This window comes from Periplaneta americana, chromosome 8 (genome assembly GCF_040183065.1).
Source record: "Periplaneta americana isolate PAMFEO1 chromosome 8, P.americana_PAMFEO1_priV1, whole genome shotgun sequence".
Classification (NCBI taxonomy): Eukaryota; Metazoa; Arthropoda; class Insecta; order Blattodea; family Blattidae; genus Periplaneta; species Periplaneta americana.
The window spans coordinates 31,843,570-31,859,072 of record NC_091124.1 but is presented as its reverse complement, the minus strand read 5'-3'; the positions used below and the strand labels follow the sequence as shown (position 1 = coordinate 31,859,072).

The following is a 15,503-nucleotide window of genomic DNA, read 5'->3' as shown; positions in this document are numbered from 1 at the left end:
AAATTTTATTTAAATAATAGTATATCTTTGTGTAAAAAAATTATAAAGTGTGTAATGTAAGGGTTTAATTGATTACTTGTATGTACTTTGTCTGTGAACTATAAATATCAAATTAACTTAAATTATATATATATATATATATATATATATATATATATATATATATATATGACGCAGAATATTTGCATGGAAATATCATATGTACTTCGGTACATCAAAATATATATGATATGCGTAATAAATTACTTTGTGATTTAAGACGGCGCCTATACCGTCGGATCCCGGCCAACCAGTCACTCATTCGAGTGCACCTCAACACATGTATGGACTTCGGTCCTGCGTTCATAGACATCTATGACGTAGTGCAGAGGGCGGCCACTAGAGGGAACCCAAGAGATGGAGTTTAATCTGAGACGATTCTAACCGGCGTCGGGGTTGTATCCGGCGTGGCTTAGTGGATAAAGCATCAGCACGTAGAGCTGAAAACCCGGGTTCAAATCCCGGCGCCGGAGAGAATTTTTCTCCGTTCCATCACTCTTTCATCATATGATGACGCAGAATATCTGCATGGAAATATCATATGTACTTCGGTACATAAAAAAATATATATATGATATGCGTAATAAATTACTTTGTGATTTAAGACGGCGCCTATACCGTCGGATCCCGGCCAACCAGTCACTCATTCGAGTGCACCTCAACACATGTATGGACTTCGGTCCTGCGTTCATAGACATCTATGACGTAGTGCAGAGGGCGGCCACTAGTGGGAACCCAAGAGATGGAGCTTAATCTGAGACGATTCTAACCGGCGTCGGGGTTGTATCCGGCGTGGCTTAGTGGATAAAGCATCAGCACGTAGAGCTGAAAACCCGGGTTCAAATCCCGGCGCCGGAGAGAATTTTTCTCCGTTCCATCACTCTTTCATCATTACTTAAATTATTTCATATATGGCGTCCAGGTAACTCTGTTAATAAAGCAATTGGTCATGGAGTGAAATATCCTGAGTTAAATCTCACGTGGTAACAAGATGGTGGTCTTCCCCCCCGAAATAAAAGAAGGCGGGAGCGTGGTGTTTATCTAATTATTCTAATACCGAGGTTATTAAAGTATAGGACTCTACTACCATGCGTCTTCATGACATCTAATAGGACATAGTCACCTTTATACCTTACTTTACGGCTTTGTTAAACTACACAATTTCTCATTCGCTAAGTGACGGTATACAGTTTAAAATATTTGTAACATACTGTAACACGTAACTTCAGCAGGAGTGTTATATCACAACTTTTATTTATATTGAATAGGGATTAAAGGAATTAGGAATGGAAATAATCACTTGGTACAGAGCTGTCTTGTTCAATAGAAGTTTATTTTCTTGATCTTGAAGTCTACAATTTTGGACGGTATTCAGAATGTGTATTTTTCAAAACAGCTGAATTTCACGCAGTATCTAGGCAACGTGCCGAGTCTTGTCGTACCATGATAGACGTTGCAGTGCATCTGGCGAATGCATTATTCAGCGGGCTTATACTGTCAACCCCAAATTCAGGATGCCCAGGAGTCCACGGGGTCGTGACTGATAATAGGGGTAGTAGTAGGGGTTGGGTGCAGCGTCAGTCATAACCAGGGCTGCCAGGATCATCACAACCATGAAGAAAAATACCTGCAATAAATAAAAATAATGTTTTAGTAGTATTATTAGTAACAAAATTTTTACAGAAAAATTAATTTCCTTTAATTTTCTGGTTTTCTGTGCCTACTTTGGTAATTTAATTTTACAAAATAATTGGTGTAGATGTAACTTCAAGCACTAAAATTTATATGTAATTAATTGTTTGTGGAAATCAAAGCAAACTCCAGGGATAACTTAAAATATATCGTCGAGCGGGGTGACTTTGTGCCATGAGGGGGACTTTGTGCCATTCGGGCATTTCATAAAACAACGTAAGGAAGTAGACTTTAAAACCTTGTCACGGTCTTAAAGAATACTTCCATACGTTTTTCGCGAATGGCACAAAGTCACCCCTCGCGACGGTAATTTTTGTTTTATACAAATCTGGCTTCCAGGTAGGCCTTCGTTCTCTGTAAAGCTGATTTCAATAATTTCAAGGGAAAAATTGTTCCAGAGCCGGGTATCGAACCCCAAACCTTTGGATGACATAAGTCAGTTTCCACAAATCTTTTTTGATAATTTATTGACAACTTGCGGAACATCTGCTCGCTTGGAAAAAAAATACATAAGTATTTCTCCCATTACAATAATTCATACAGAAAAAAATCAAATCGACATAAACCAGTGTAAATTGTCAATAAATTATAAAAAAAGGTTTGTGGAAACTGACTTACGTCACTTTTCCCGAGCACTGCAGAATTGTACCGGGGTCTGGTACATTTCCTGGGTAGCTCTGACGGTAGAGCGTTGGCGCGCTCAGCCAAAGGTCCCGGGTTTGATACGCAGCCCTGGAACATTTTTTCCTTGAAATTATAGTTTTTATTTGTTTTTTTTTTCCTGTAACGTTAGCATTATTGTAATTCTCTGAAGTAACTCATTTAGACACTTTCAGCTCTAAAAAATTGCATTGGAAGTATTATTGCGTATAATTAATATGTAGGAAGAAAGTAGTTACTAGAGATATGTACAGAAGATTATATAGTTTAATTTATTACTTTATTTTTATGTACGAAAAATTTCCAAAAGTAACGATAGAACTCTAACCTTGAGTTAATCGTTAACCTCGCTTTGCTAAAACAGACCCATGATTTTTTTTTTCGCAAAAATAGTTATACTTAATGCTCGTTACTTTCGTAAGAATTTACTCTTGGATGCAGAATATAAAAAAGTTACAATAATTTAGGAGAAATTACTGTTTACAGACAGATGGACAGTGTGTGGAAAATTAATTTTATTAATTCCAAACTCTTGAATTTCACAAGGGAATCAATCAGTTAGAAATTGTAACAAGGCAAATTTTTTGGAAATTTGAGAATATAATATTTGTTCTGTATTATTTGCATTATGAACTTCCTGATTCTGTTAGCTGATTATAGGTCTACAAAAATTTTATTTTTATTTTTATAATTGAAGACTGGACATAAAAAATGTTGTAATTGCCAATATCGTTGAAAATTATTTTTTTTTCCAAAAAAGGAATCCATGTCCTTGGCACAATCCACTAAGAAAAATTATGTCGTCAGATGAAATTTTATTATGGCCCCAGCTTCTCCTGTAGATTGCAAAACGTATGTAATCGCATTATTATTCGCACAAGAAAGTTTTGTTTTGTGTGGCTTGTCTCTTTGGCAGTTAAAGATAATTTATGTCCAGTTTTAAATTTTTATAGACCTATACATTATGTAGTAATTATTCATTGCTTTATGTTAAAATCTTTCTTATTGAATTGTTTATTTAGAGTTAGGTATTCTGAGAAATTGTATCTCCCTAAAAGACCCTAAATATATTTCTGTAGTGCAAAGAGCTGAAATAACATTTTCCAGTGTCGTACGCATTGCTTTGAACAGAAACTGCGAAGAAATTACGTCTGCAAATTTTTATTTTAAAAGTTTAGTTTTGAAATACTTTACTAGTTATAAGGTCAGTCTGAACTTCATTTGTAAGCAGTTATGAAATACTATAGTCAAAAAATTATTAACTGTAAACTCGAAATCCTACAACAGCTTGGCATATCCTTACCTTTATGTCCATTTCTGTGTGCTTTGCTTGGAAACTTGGACCGTTTACGCTGTGGTGAAGGCAACAAATTGCTTTTATATTCCTTCATATCACACCACATCACGTTCACCTTCCCTTTCAAGCACGCACTAAATCTTTAATATCCCGTAACTCACGTTTGTTTTCGTCCACACACATTACAGGGATTAGAAAGAAGAACATATTTCATAACATTGTGCTTGTTTTAAGAGCGACTCTCAATTGTCACACGTAATGGCGCCAGTTGTTATTGATATTATGTATGATTACCAACTGTACGGGCAGAAAAATATTGTGACAATGATACAGAAAGCATGCAAGCAACACAGATGTTGTAAATAAGAAGATTTTGTCGGAAGCAAAATATGATCCTTGAATTTTAGATTTAGGCAAATCTGTATCATTAACAAATGTTACGTAAATTTATCAACGGTGCAGATTGAGCTGAAAGAAATGACAGAGTGAGGTATAAAAGCAGTTGGTAGCCTGTACTGCATCATAACGCTCCAAATAACAAGTGAAGAGCATTCTCATAACAATATGGACGTGAAGGTAAGAGCATGGGATTGTTTCAAATTCAGTGAAAAAAATTATTTGCTTAAAGAGGGACGTAGACGAAAATGCAGTCAATTACATAATATTTTATTCTACCGTTAATGCAGTTTTCATTGTGAAAAGCTGCAATTTTGCATGAACATTAAAATGGTGTGGCCTATATGCAGAATTTTTCTCAGGTTATTTTCTCAACATATAGGGTACTTTTGGGGTTATTATATATTTACAGTCTTACTAATAAACCGTGAATAGTTTTTATACGAGACTTATGCAGAGTTGAGACAGAAAACGTTACTAATAAACCGTGAATAAGCTATGGACGTATAAACAGGCTGAACTATACAATGGAAATTGCTTTGCAGTAGTTATATACACGAAACCCCTTGTTTAAGCGTTGTATATAGAGAAAAAATGGCCGCCCCTCTAACAGCTGTTCGTATCGACTGTCATTTTATGATGATGGTTATCTTGTAACCACAGAAGAACAAACCAAAGATCATAGAATTATTAGAATAATATTGCTATAGCTTGTACTCTTTGACCAAAATGTAGTGTGGTAATCGATTAGAGCCAGTTGTACTATCGATATTTAACACACCACACTAGAGCGCTCTACCGGATGCAGTAGATAACCTCAGATATTCTATTACCTTTCGTAACGAAGTAATGACGAAACTATGACGTAGCTGTGTAACAGTTATACTGTTATACACGATGTATGTAGTGATTATTAGTAAGGAATTTACACACGACTTATAAACGAGCTACTCATTGTATAAGTATAAGACAGTTAAACGTCTGTATATAGAGTTTTTATTAGTAAGACTGTTAATTTTTTCCATTGTTTTGATGTGTTTCGAGGTTAAATCCACAGCGACCTATCGCGGAAATAGTCAATACTGATGTAATATCGATTGTCACATTTCAGGAATCGAACGAGATTTAGTCGATAGGCGACGAAAAAGAGCTACAACGTAATAAAATGATGACGAAATTATGACGTATACTGCATAACACTGATATAGTAAAACCCCAGTTATACTGCGTTTATTGGTAAGAAAAGTATGCGTGGCTTATGCAAGTCTTGTTCTATGTACAACTGTACCATTGTTTAACACATAAATAAGCAACTTTTATTAGTAAGACTGTTAATATATTTAGGCCTAATCATTCAGGTACATTTCTCTCCGAAACTATTTAATTTTTATACAGAAAAAAAAAATGTACGATCTTATCTTAAATTTGTTTATGCTCGACCATGCCGAAATGTAGTAATTATACACCTGGTAGCAGTCCTTTAATGCATGTCATTAAAGTATACCTGCTCATTAAAGTACAGGTCTTCAGCCAATGACAAGTCACCTTTGTACCGTTATATCGATTATTCTCGGATATGCAATCGACAGACAATTAGCGAAAAGTCACGGAGGCTGGAAATTCAATACTGCCGCAGAAGGTTATGTTCTGTTACTATAATAATTAGCGTTAATTGTACATAATATTCAAATAAATTCAATTTGTCATCTCGTTTTTCAATTCTAAATCATTTTCCAGGTTATATCAGACTAATGTTCATTCTTATTCTGTGCCAAGGTCAATGACATTCGGCCTCGGAAAAAATCAATACTTTCGCGTCTGCGCACATCTCACAATTCAGGTCAGTTCGCACATAACCATAATTTTGAATACTTTCAAGTTAGAAATATGGTCGAGCATAAAAAGTCGTATGAAACTTGCCTATAATGGTAATTAAGACGCTCGTATGAAAATTATGAAACTCACTTGCGCTCGTTTCATGAAGAAACATACTTGCGTCTTAATTACTACCATTATAGGCTCGTTGCATAATGTACTATTTTATTTTTAATTTTGACAAAAATAATAGCTCTAGGAGCAATGCTAACGACAGATAAAAATTACTTCTAAGCAAATTATTAAAATACCCTGGCATCAATTTATACATTTTGATTAAAGTAACTTGGGTGCAAAATTTCAAGTGTTGTCTCATTGGTTGCGGAAAAAATGTACTTAAACATGGACAACTTTAACGTTTCGGTAAAATGGCTTGAAAGTTTATTATGTATGTACAAAGTATGTAGAATTTACACGAACGAGTTCATGATGACTTATTGCGGAAATTAATTTCCTGATATTCTCTTTTTTATTAAGTTCTTGTAAAGTAAACAGATATAGATTGCATGACGAGAGATCGGGAAAGGAATCTGCAATTACATCGAACTTCTGTGTTTGTTAGCAGAAGACCTAACCGTTTCAGATTTCTTGTCTAAATTCGAGGCGATAATTAATTTTCGTTTTAATTCCCATATTGTATACCGTAGTCCCATATGGAATGACGATATCTTGTAAAGCATTCTCTTTGAAGTTCCTAGAAGCTCAGATTTCACATAAGTATCGTACGAGTACACAATTTTAATCGTTTTTGCAACATGAATCTTACTGAGGACACGAGCATAACATTGAACAACTGGTTCTCACATTAACCTGTTATTCGCGCCGAAATAACAGAAATCATTATTGATATCCAATAAGATTACTGTCAAACTTAAAAAAATGCATTATTTTGTTTTTATTAATTTTACGTTAGTAGGCCTATTGTATAATAGCTACATGGTTAAAATATTTTCAAGTTCTACATTTTTTGGTATAAATAAATAAACGGAAGGGAGTTGTACAGAAATTTGGACGGAAATAAAACTGTTTCCTGATATTGCTAAATTTCTAAATCAGTAACAGTATTTATTTTCAGTGCAGGTTTTCGTAAGAACATAATAAATTTCATCTTTAAGATTAAACAAATAGCCATTGTATTCTGCAGACTGCTAGGTTGAGAAAGCATTTAAGTAAATTAAATTTAAAAAATTCTGGCGGTTCATTGCTATTAATATAACAGCCGTTATTTTTTGTAGAGTTTTTGTGGGAAATATGTTTCAACAATATTTTGCAATTCAATATGGGAGTTGCATCGATTTATTTGTTACTAGCCGTACCCGTGCGCTCCGCTGCACCCGTTAGAAATAAATATAAAGTAATTACATAATTAAAATAGGACATTTGATCCAGGGAACATTCGTGTTTGATAGAAGGATAAATCGTTTAATATGTTACTTAATTTAAATTGTATTTAAAATATTAAAATGCGATCATTTTGATCCAGAGACCACTCATTTGGTGCAATGACAATTCCTTTAACATGTTTCTTAATTGTTATTACCAATTATTTTTGGAAAAGCGAAAATTAACAGAATTTTTTTGGCTACAGATTTATTATTATGTTTATATTATATTATATTATATTATATTATGTAAAAAGTGCGTTGATAACGGATGTACTCGAATTAGAAAGTTTTTAATTTGTTGTGGGAATATGTTCATAAACATTATTTTCAGAAATACAGGAAATGAATATACAGAATAACCTATCAAGTTTTCTGTGCATAAGAAGCTATTTTAATCTTACCTGTCCTCAATTCACTCACAAGTTACTGTAATAACATTATAGCATTATGTCCCTATAGAGAAACTACACTTTCCAATGATGAAATAATAATTAATTATACAAATCGGTTAATTTAGTTTCTGATATTACTTCATACAAGCACAGAAACATTGTCTGTAGGCTATGTTTCATAGGTTTCGATTGTTGTGTCCAAGACCCCTTATAGACGAAGTCATTTGTTTTTTATTTCAATACACCGCCTTAGATGGCAGTTATTTTAATTTTAAAACTCATTTATCTCATTAAATATCAGTCCTATCAAAATTTTTCAAAGAATAAAACTTATCGGAAATGATTTTTAAAGAAATGCTTGTTATGTAACATTTTTCACAAAAATCAATAATAAGCGAGATATTTCGATTTATTTAATTCAGACTCCCTTATAACCCCCCTTTTAAATAATGTAGTTTGAATGCCATATAGCCTAAAATCTAAGTTACAACGAACTTAATTTATATTCCAATTTTCATCGAAATCTGTTCAGCCATTATCGCGTGAAAAGCTAACAAACATACATACAGACAGACAGACATACAAACAAAAATTTCAAAAAAGCGATTTTCGGTTTCAGAGTGGTTAATTATATATGTTAGGACCAATTATTTTTGGAAAATCGAAAATTGCCAGAAAAATTTCGGCTACAGATTTGTTATTAGCAGGGAACGGATTTATATGGACTAAAAATATATGAAATATGTAAATATATATGTAGTTATTTTTACCAAAATATGGAATTAAATATGGATTTTTACCAAAATATGGAATTAAATATGGACTTAAAATTATAAAAAAATGACTATGTACGTTAAATATTGGTACATTTTAATCAAACTAAACAAAAAATATAATGGACGTACCTTATCTTCCAATGTAGTTTCAACAAAACACAATTTTTATTGTCTGTTACCATAACAATAGGTTACAAACATTTCTTTCAAGTGCTGAAAAGTGAATCTTCTTCTATTGTCTCTGAGGATAGATTTATACTGACTAAAAGAGCGTTCGACGTCACAAGAAGTAACTGGTACATAATTCAATTTCACAATGTCTGCTGGGGATAAGTCCAAGTTAATCTTCACTGTTGATTCACCACTCATCACAGCAACAACCTTTTGTAGTTCTTCATATCCAGGGTTTTTTGAAAGTACAGTGTCCACCTTAGCTCTTACTGCATCTGCAACTTTACCTCTACCACGATTCAGTTGTTCCACAGTACTATTTATAATTTCAAAACTTTCAGATAGTGAAAGGTGCCTATTTTGGAGACTTTTGAGCGTTTTTATGATGCATGAAAATGTATGCTGAATGTGAGCTAAGTCATTCTTCACACTTATGTCACAGGTAACTGTTTTCGCAGTATCAATTGAGACTGCATCTTCAGAGTCCAATGCAAGGAGAACATTGTTAATAGAGTCTATATGTTCGGCATAATATTCAACTGCTTCTAGCCATGTACCCCATCTAGTTAAAATTGGCTTTGGTGGCAATGGAATTTCAGGGTACATTTCTTTCAACACGTTAACTCTACTGGGAGCTTTGAGAAATACTTTTTTCACTGATGAAATCAACAAATCTACTTTAGGGAAATTGTCTCTGACCACTTCTGCCACACGATGAAATGCATGCGCCACACAAGTAAAATGAGTCAATTTAGGATATACAACAGATAATGCTTGTCCAGCTTTGACCATATAAGGGGCAGCATCGCTAATAAAGAATAACACATTATCGTACATAATACCCTTTGGCCACAGGATACCCATAGCTTCGTTGAACAGTTTAACTATAGTTTTGTTATTGCACTTTTCTAGAACATCACAATGTAAAAGAATTCGTTCAGAATATTGTTCACTTAACAAACCGATAACTACATTACCAACAAGTCTACCTTCTTTGTCGGGAGTCTCATCAATGGAAACCCAAATTGAACTATCTTTAATTTCATCTCTTATCTTCTGTATTGTCTCATCGTAGATGGATGGAGCATACGTCTTCCTAAGTGTTGACTCATCCGGGATTGTATGTTGAGTATATTTTTCAAGGAATTCCCTGAAGACCTTATTCTTTAGTTTGTAGAGAGGAATATCAGCAGAGATGAGAGAACGGCACAGGTCGATGTTAAACTCAGATCTTACATTCGATGTTGTTGGTTGTGTTAAAAACAATTGTCTCTGCTTGGAATTTAGTTGTTTGTTGGCCTGATGTTTACTAGTTGTAATGTGTTGTTGCACCAGGAACTTTTGTGTAGATGATACTGCACACTGACACAAATTACAAAATAATATTTTATTGTCAGTTGATAAACCATCTTCTTTAAATTCTGAAATGTAACTTGTTAGTTTTGATTTTAAATTGACTGAATGACGTACTTTTGGCATATTTACCGTCTTTATAGTATGATTTACAAAACTGAACCTATGTGTACTCTGACTGGCATTTAACTGTTGAGCTGCACAACTGAAGTCTGTTAAAAATTTTAAATTAAATTAATACAGTTTTGTAACTTACTTTCCCATTGTTGATAGGACTGCTAATTTTCAAATAACTCTGATGTTAAAGGGATTACTGAACATGTGTTTAAATCTCTATTGTTGAAATGTATTTTTAAAAGTTAATGGAATTTTGTTTTGTTTTATTGTTAAACCTAATATAATATGGACTGTTTTATATGAAATATGGAAAATATATGGAAATTAACGAAAATATGTACTAAACTCTAAAATATGGAAAAATATGGAAAATAAAAGTAGGATTTTTCAACCCTACACATTGTGAAACATAAAGATAATGCAAAATATAAATTATATTAGCTTTATAAGTAAATATGTATTTACATATACATCCTTTCCCTGGTTATTAGTATAGATTATAATATAAAAATAACTATAATTAGTTAAGGACCTTCACTTGTTCATTGAAACAATTCACTGGCGTCATATTGATGTGTGAATCGTTTCGACTATCAATTGCATTGTTGTCTCTAGATTAGGCCTCATGGAATGAGGAAACGATTAAGAAGCAAATACCTTACTATAATAATACCGGACAGCTGCATACTAGCAGCATTGGCGTGAGTGCGAAATATCGCGGACCTGACATCTAGCGGAGAGGGATGGAATTACGTCCACAAATACAAATATTAACATAGCAAGATTCGGACTATTGTTTAAAACGTGAGTTACTAATGTGGAATTATATATGAAACACTTAAGAAATGTTGAATAATATTTAATGTAAAATTATCTTATATCAAAGCTGCATATTATGAGAAATATTGCATACTTTATATTACTTTCCGTAATTAATTGTTACATATTTTTTCTTTGGTTTACCGAGACAAAATCAATCTGATATTAGGAATGGATTTACAGTAATGTTTTATATACGCATTGCTGACAACTGCAAAGATAAAATTGATAGTAATCTGATGCTTGCAATATTTAGAAAAGGCATGTGGACAACAATAAAACTTAATTTGATAAAATCTTACAATCCAATACATTTTAACTTCTATTCGTTTATTAGGTCTAAATAAAAAAAACTAATTTGTATTTTTCTATCAACACAAAGACGAAGGAATTAGGCCTACTAAAGAATGTTGTTGACTTATGTTTTATGAACAATCGGAAATCGAAAGTACGATTTGGAGCAATTTGTAATGCTGCAATTGTCACAATTATAAACAGCACATATACACCCTGACATTTTAACACTAGTACCAGTTCATAAAACTATTAACAAATTAACTAGCCCAGCAACAATATACATTGCAGTTGATTACAGCTTGTTTCGCGAGTAACTCCATCCCGGCAGGTAGGTAGCAGCACCATCGTCGTTCGCACGTAAAACTGCTAGCTGTCCGGTATTATTATAGTAAGGTATTTGTAAGAAGTACCTATAGTTAACGAGAAGGCTCCGTCTTGTTAAATTTAAATGCAGGGAGTTAAAAACAGAAACGAAAAAAGGAATCAATATGATTTTGATCTTGTGAAACCAAACATTTATAACATTTCAAGTAGAATGCGTCTACAGAAAGAAATTTATTTTACTTTTAATATAACATTTTGCGGCAATGATAAGTTAGTAAATTATTTTTTTACGAATATCTGACGAAAGCCGATGTTAATCGTTTAATTAGTGAGACCAGAGCCCCACAACCAGTTATCTACAGCGGACAATATAGCCTAAGTACCGCTTAGCGATGAGGAATATAACGGACTTCCTATACAGGGTGGAAGTGAAATAATCCACCAGATTTTCATAGCGAATAGCTCATGTTGTATGTAAAAAAAAAGTGCAATACCATATTGTTGGGAAGTTTATAGTTTTCTCAGGAAAAAAGTCTTTTCCCAAATGTTTAACACCCTCTTATTCGGTAACTATTGCGAGTAGGATCGCGATTTTTGTCCATATCGATAGAAGATCTAATAACAAATTATTTATCCCACTAGCGTATTTAAATAGCGTGGACGGTTTTCGTGTAAATTTAATTTAAAAAGCACTAATCTGAAGATACTTAACGATGCAACCAGATTGCAACGTTGTAGCCAGAGAAGGAGGTGAGGTTAGTTCACCTTAGCAGAAAGTCCTGACTTACCTTTATTACGATAAGAAAGAGACGTATGTTAGCGGCGATGTTGCCAGACTGCTGAAACTTCCAACTTAGGCCTATTTTTTTTTATTAACCGTGCAGTTAATCACAAAACGTATTATATACGTTTTCTATTCATTTAAGGGGAGAGGATGGTATTTTTTTAAACTTTTTTCCTATTTGGTGTAAAATATTAATTTTTTGTATGTAGAGAGCTCATAGCTGTGGCAACTCAACCAAATAAAAATATTTCGAAAAAAAATTATTTGGGAGCCCAAATTTGAAAAAAAAAATATACCCAATGCAGGATTGTACTAAAACCGTTATATCTAAACCGTTTTTAAAGATAGATTCAAACAGTTTTTGCAATATATTTGCAAAAGCATGTTCTACAAACTGTCTGTAACAGAATTTTGATATTAGTCCCTACGTTTGTAAAATAAACAATTAAAATTTAATAACAATTTTCTGGTTTACTTTCTTGCAAACAAACGGACGTATTTTTTAAATGAAATCAATTAACAAAATTCTGTTACAGAGAAAAGTTTCCTAATAGTCTAAAGAATGTGTGTTCTAAATTTCATGCATGCATCTTTAATAGTTCAGAAATTATATCCATTTTTGTCTGGCAATGTAGCAAAAAAAGTGAAGTTACTGGAAACCGATAAAAGCGGGCGTGTGATTTAAAAATCCATAGCGCAGGAAGTTTAAAAATGACGTCTCAACATCCGATAAGGGCACAAATACCCACAAAATGTTATGCAATGCATTCCACGCATATGAAAGGGTATTTTAAAGAAAGGAAGTTTAAAAATGGCGACTCAACATCCGATAAGGGCACAAATACCCACAAAATATTATGCTATGCATTCCACACATATCACAGAGTATTTTAAAGATTTCTTTTAAATTTACTCATTTTTCACCAAAAAATACCATCCTCTCCCCTTAAGTGTACCCTATCATCCATTTCAATCTTCACTTCCATTCCTGTATAAGGTACCGGTATCTGAATAATAAAATAGTGGCACACTGTAAAAATGCCATAATTTGTAACATTCTTTTCCTCATATTAACTACACTGAAAAAATTATGTGGGAAGTCACAAAATCATTACATTATTTGCAGGTATTTTTCTTCTTGGTCGTGATGATCCTGGCAGCCCTGGTTATGACTGATGCCGCACCCCAGTCCTACTACTACCCCTATTATCAGACACCTCGCCGTGGACTCTTGGGTATCCTGAATTTAGGGCTGACAGTATAAGCCCGCATTCTCCTAATGGATATCAGCGTCCACCATGATAAAACACAACCTGAGACGTTGCTTAGACACTGCGTGACGTTCAACTGTTTAATAAAATGAATAAACCGAGAATTAATTTGTAAATTGTTTGTATATTGGGGCTTCAATGTCAATAAAATAAACAGATGTACAATATAAGAGTATCGCATCAATTCCTATTTCTCCTTGCCGCGGTGTAGCCCAAGTAACTGATCAGTGGAGTCCTGCGTTCGGTTACCTAAAGTCACCAAGCAACAACAGTGTACGTATGTATGAAGTATAGCTTGAGGTCATCCAACGCAGCTTACTGTCATCCTCTGAGGAGTTTAATGCTGAGAGGAATGCGGTTCCGACTAGCCTAGCGCGGTACTGGAGTGGGAGGGAACAGTGACAGCGGCAGTCTGGAAGGAAGTATAATCATACTGAAAACATTTCACTCGTATATAGAGTACCTAACACGTGCACACAGTCACACATTACTACAAACTGAAGACTGCATATTTTTGGACGATTAATACTTCCCACTCCGCTCGGCTTGGCTGTAGCAACAAAAGAATCTACCTGCAACCCCCCCGCACCGATGGCAGGAATACCTCAGGTCCCAGCGCTAAACTCGTCGGAGGAAGACAGTAGTTCGTCTGCTGTTCAGTGAACATACGAAGACAAAACAAAGCTAGGCGATTGGAAATGAGTGCTACAATAGAGGAATTTGGTAGCGAATGTCATTAGAGAAGAAGAAAATGTATTTTATCAGAAACAAAGAAAAATTGTTGATTTGAAATATTTAAAATATTTACAGTCATTCATTGCAATATGTAGAGACAGGTAAAGCACGCACCATAATGCGTTTTATTTTACTACTAGGTTCAAAAAGTTCCCGGAATTTGCTAGTATCATAGAAACAACGTACCTTAAACGCTATTCTACAGCATTCCCTTCAAAATAGTTGCCTTCCGCAACAACACACTTTTGCCAACGCGTGTAGAGTTCCTGGAAGCCATTTTGTGAAACCCGTCTTAGTGCTTTCGTCGCGTTTGCGATAACCTCTTCAGCATTGAATCTCCGTCCTTTCAAATGACTTTTCAGACGGGGAAACAGAAAGTAATCAGGTGGTGAGAGATCAGGAGAGTATGGTGATCCAAAGCAGTTATGTTGTGCCTGGCAAGAAAATTCTTTACAATAATTGCGCGATGAACAGGTGCATTGTCATGCATAAGGGACCAGTTGTTTTCTACCCACTTTTCTGGACGTTTCCTTCTCACTGCGCCCGGAGGCGACGGAGGATTTCTACGTACAATTCTTTCGTCACAGTACGACGTTCTGGAATGAACTCATGGTGGATGAGACCCTGAGAGTCGAAGAAAACTTCCAACATAACTTTGCCTTTGGAAGTGTCCCTAGGAAATTTTTGCTTCTGAGGAGATGTTTTCGATTTCCACTCAGATGACTGTCGTTTAGGGACTGGGTCGCACAAGTAGCACCAAGTTTCATCACCAGCAATAATTTTGTTTAAGAAATCACCATCTTCATCAGCCATACTGATCATGTCCCCAGCAAGAGTCATTCTTGTTTCTTTCTCTTCTGCCGACAACATTTTCGGAACTAACTTCTGAGACACGTAATGCATGTTGAGGTGCTTGTGAAGAACATTGTGTACACTTCCGACTTATATTCCGACCTCTGCTGCTATCTCTTTTATGGTTTTACGTCGGGCGTCCCTCACAACAATACGCACACGCTGAGCGATTGCTTCATTTGTTGCAGTTGTTGGTCGGTCATCTTTGATGCTATCGCTGCCACCAGAAAAACGTTTATGCCAGGCATACACTTGAGTTTTTTTCATT

At 34.5% G+C, this 15,503-nt stretch overlaps 2 long non-coding RNA genes across 2 annotated transcripts; one reads left to right on the top strand and one right to left on the bottom strand.

Moving 5' to 3' along the window:
- Positions 1 to 1,353: 1,353 nt before the first annotated feature.
- LOC138704628 (uncharacterized) lies at positions 1,354 to 3,812 on the bottom strand. Its single transcript, XR_011333378.1, has 2 exons — positions 3,695 to 3,812; positions 1,354 to 1,666 (listed from the first exon to the last, which is right to left on the bottom strand). It is a non-coding gene; the product is annotated as an uncharacterized lncRNA (long non-coding RNA).
- Positions 3,813 to 4,118: 306 nt separating this feature from the next.
- LOC138704629 (uncharacterized) lies at positions 4,119 to 13,818 on the top strand. The gene is made up of 2 exons (XR_011333379.1): positions 4,119 to 4,264; positions 13,504 to 13,818. It is a non-coding gene; the product is annotated as an uncharacterized lncRNA (long non-coding RNA).
- Positions 13,819 to 15,503: the final 1,685 nt, after the last annotated feature.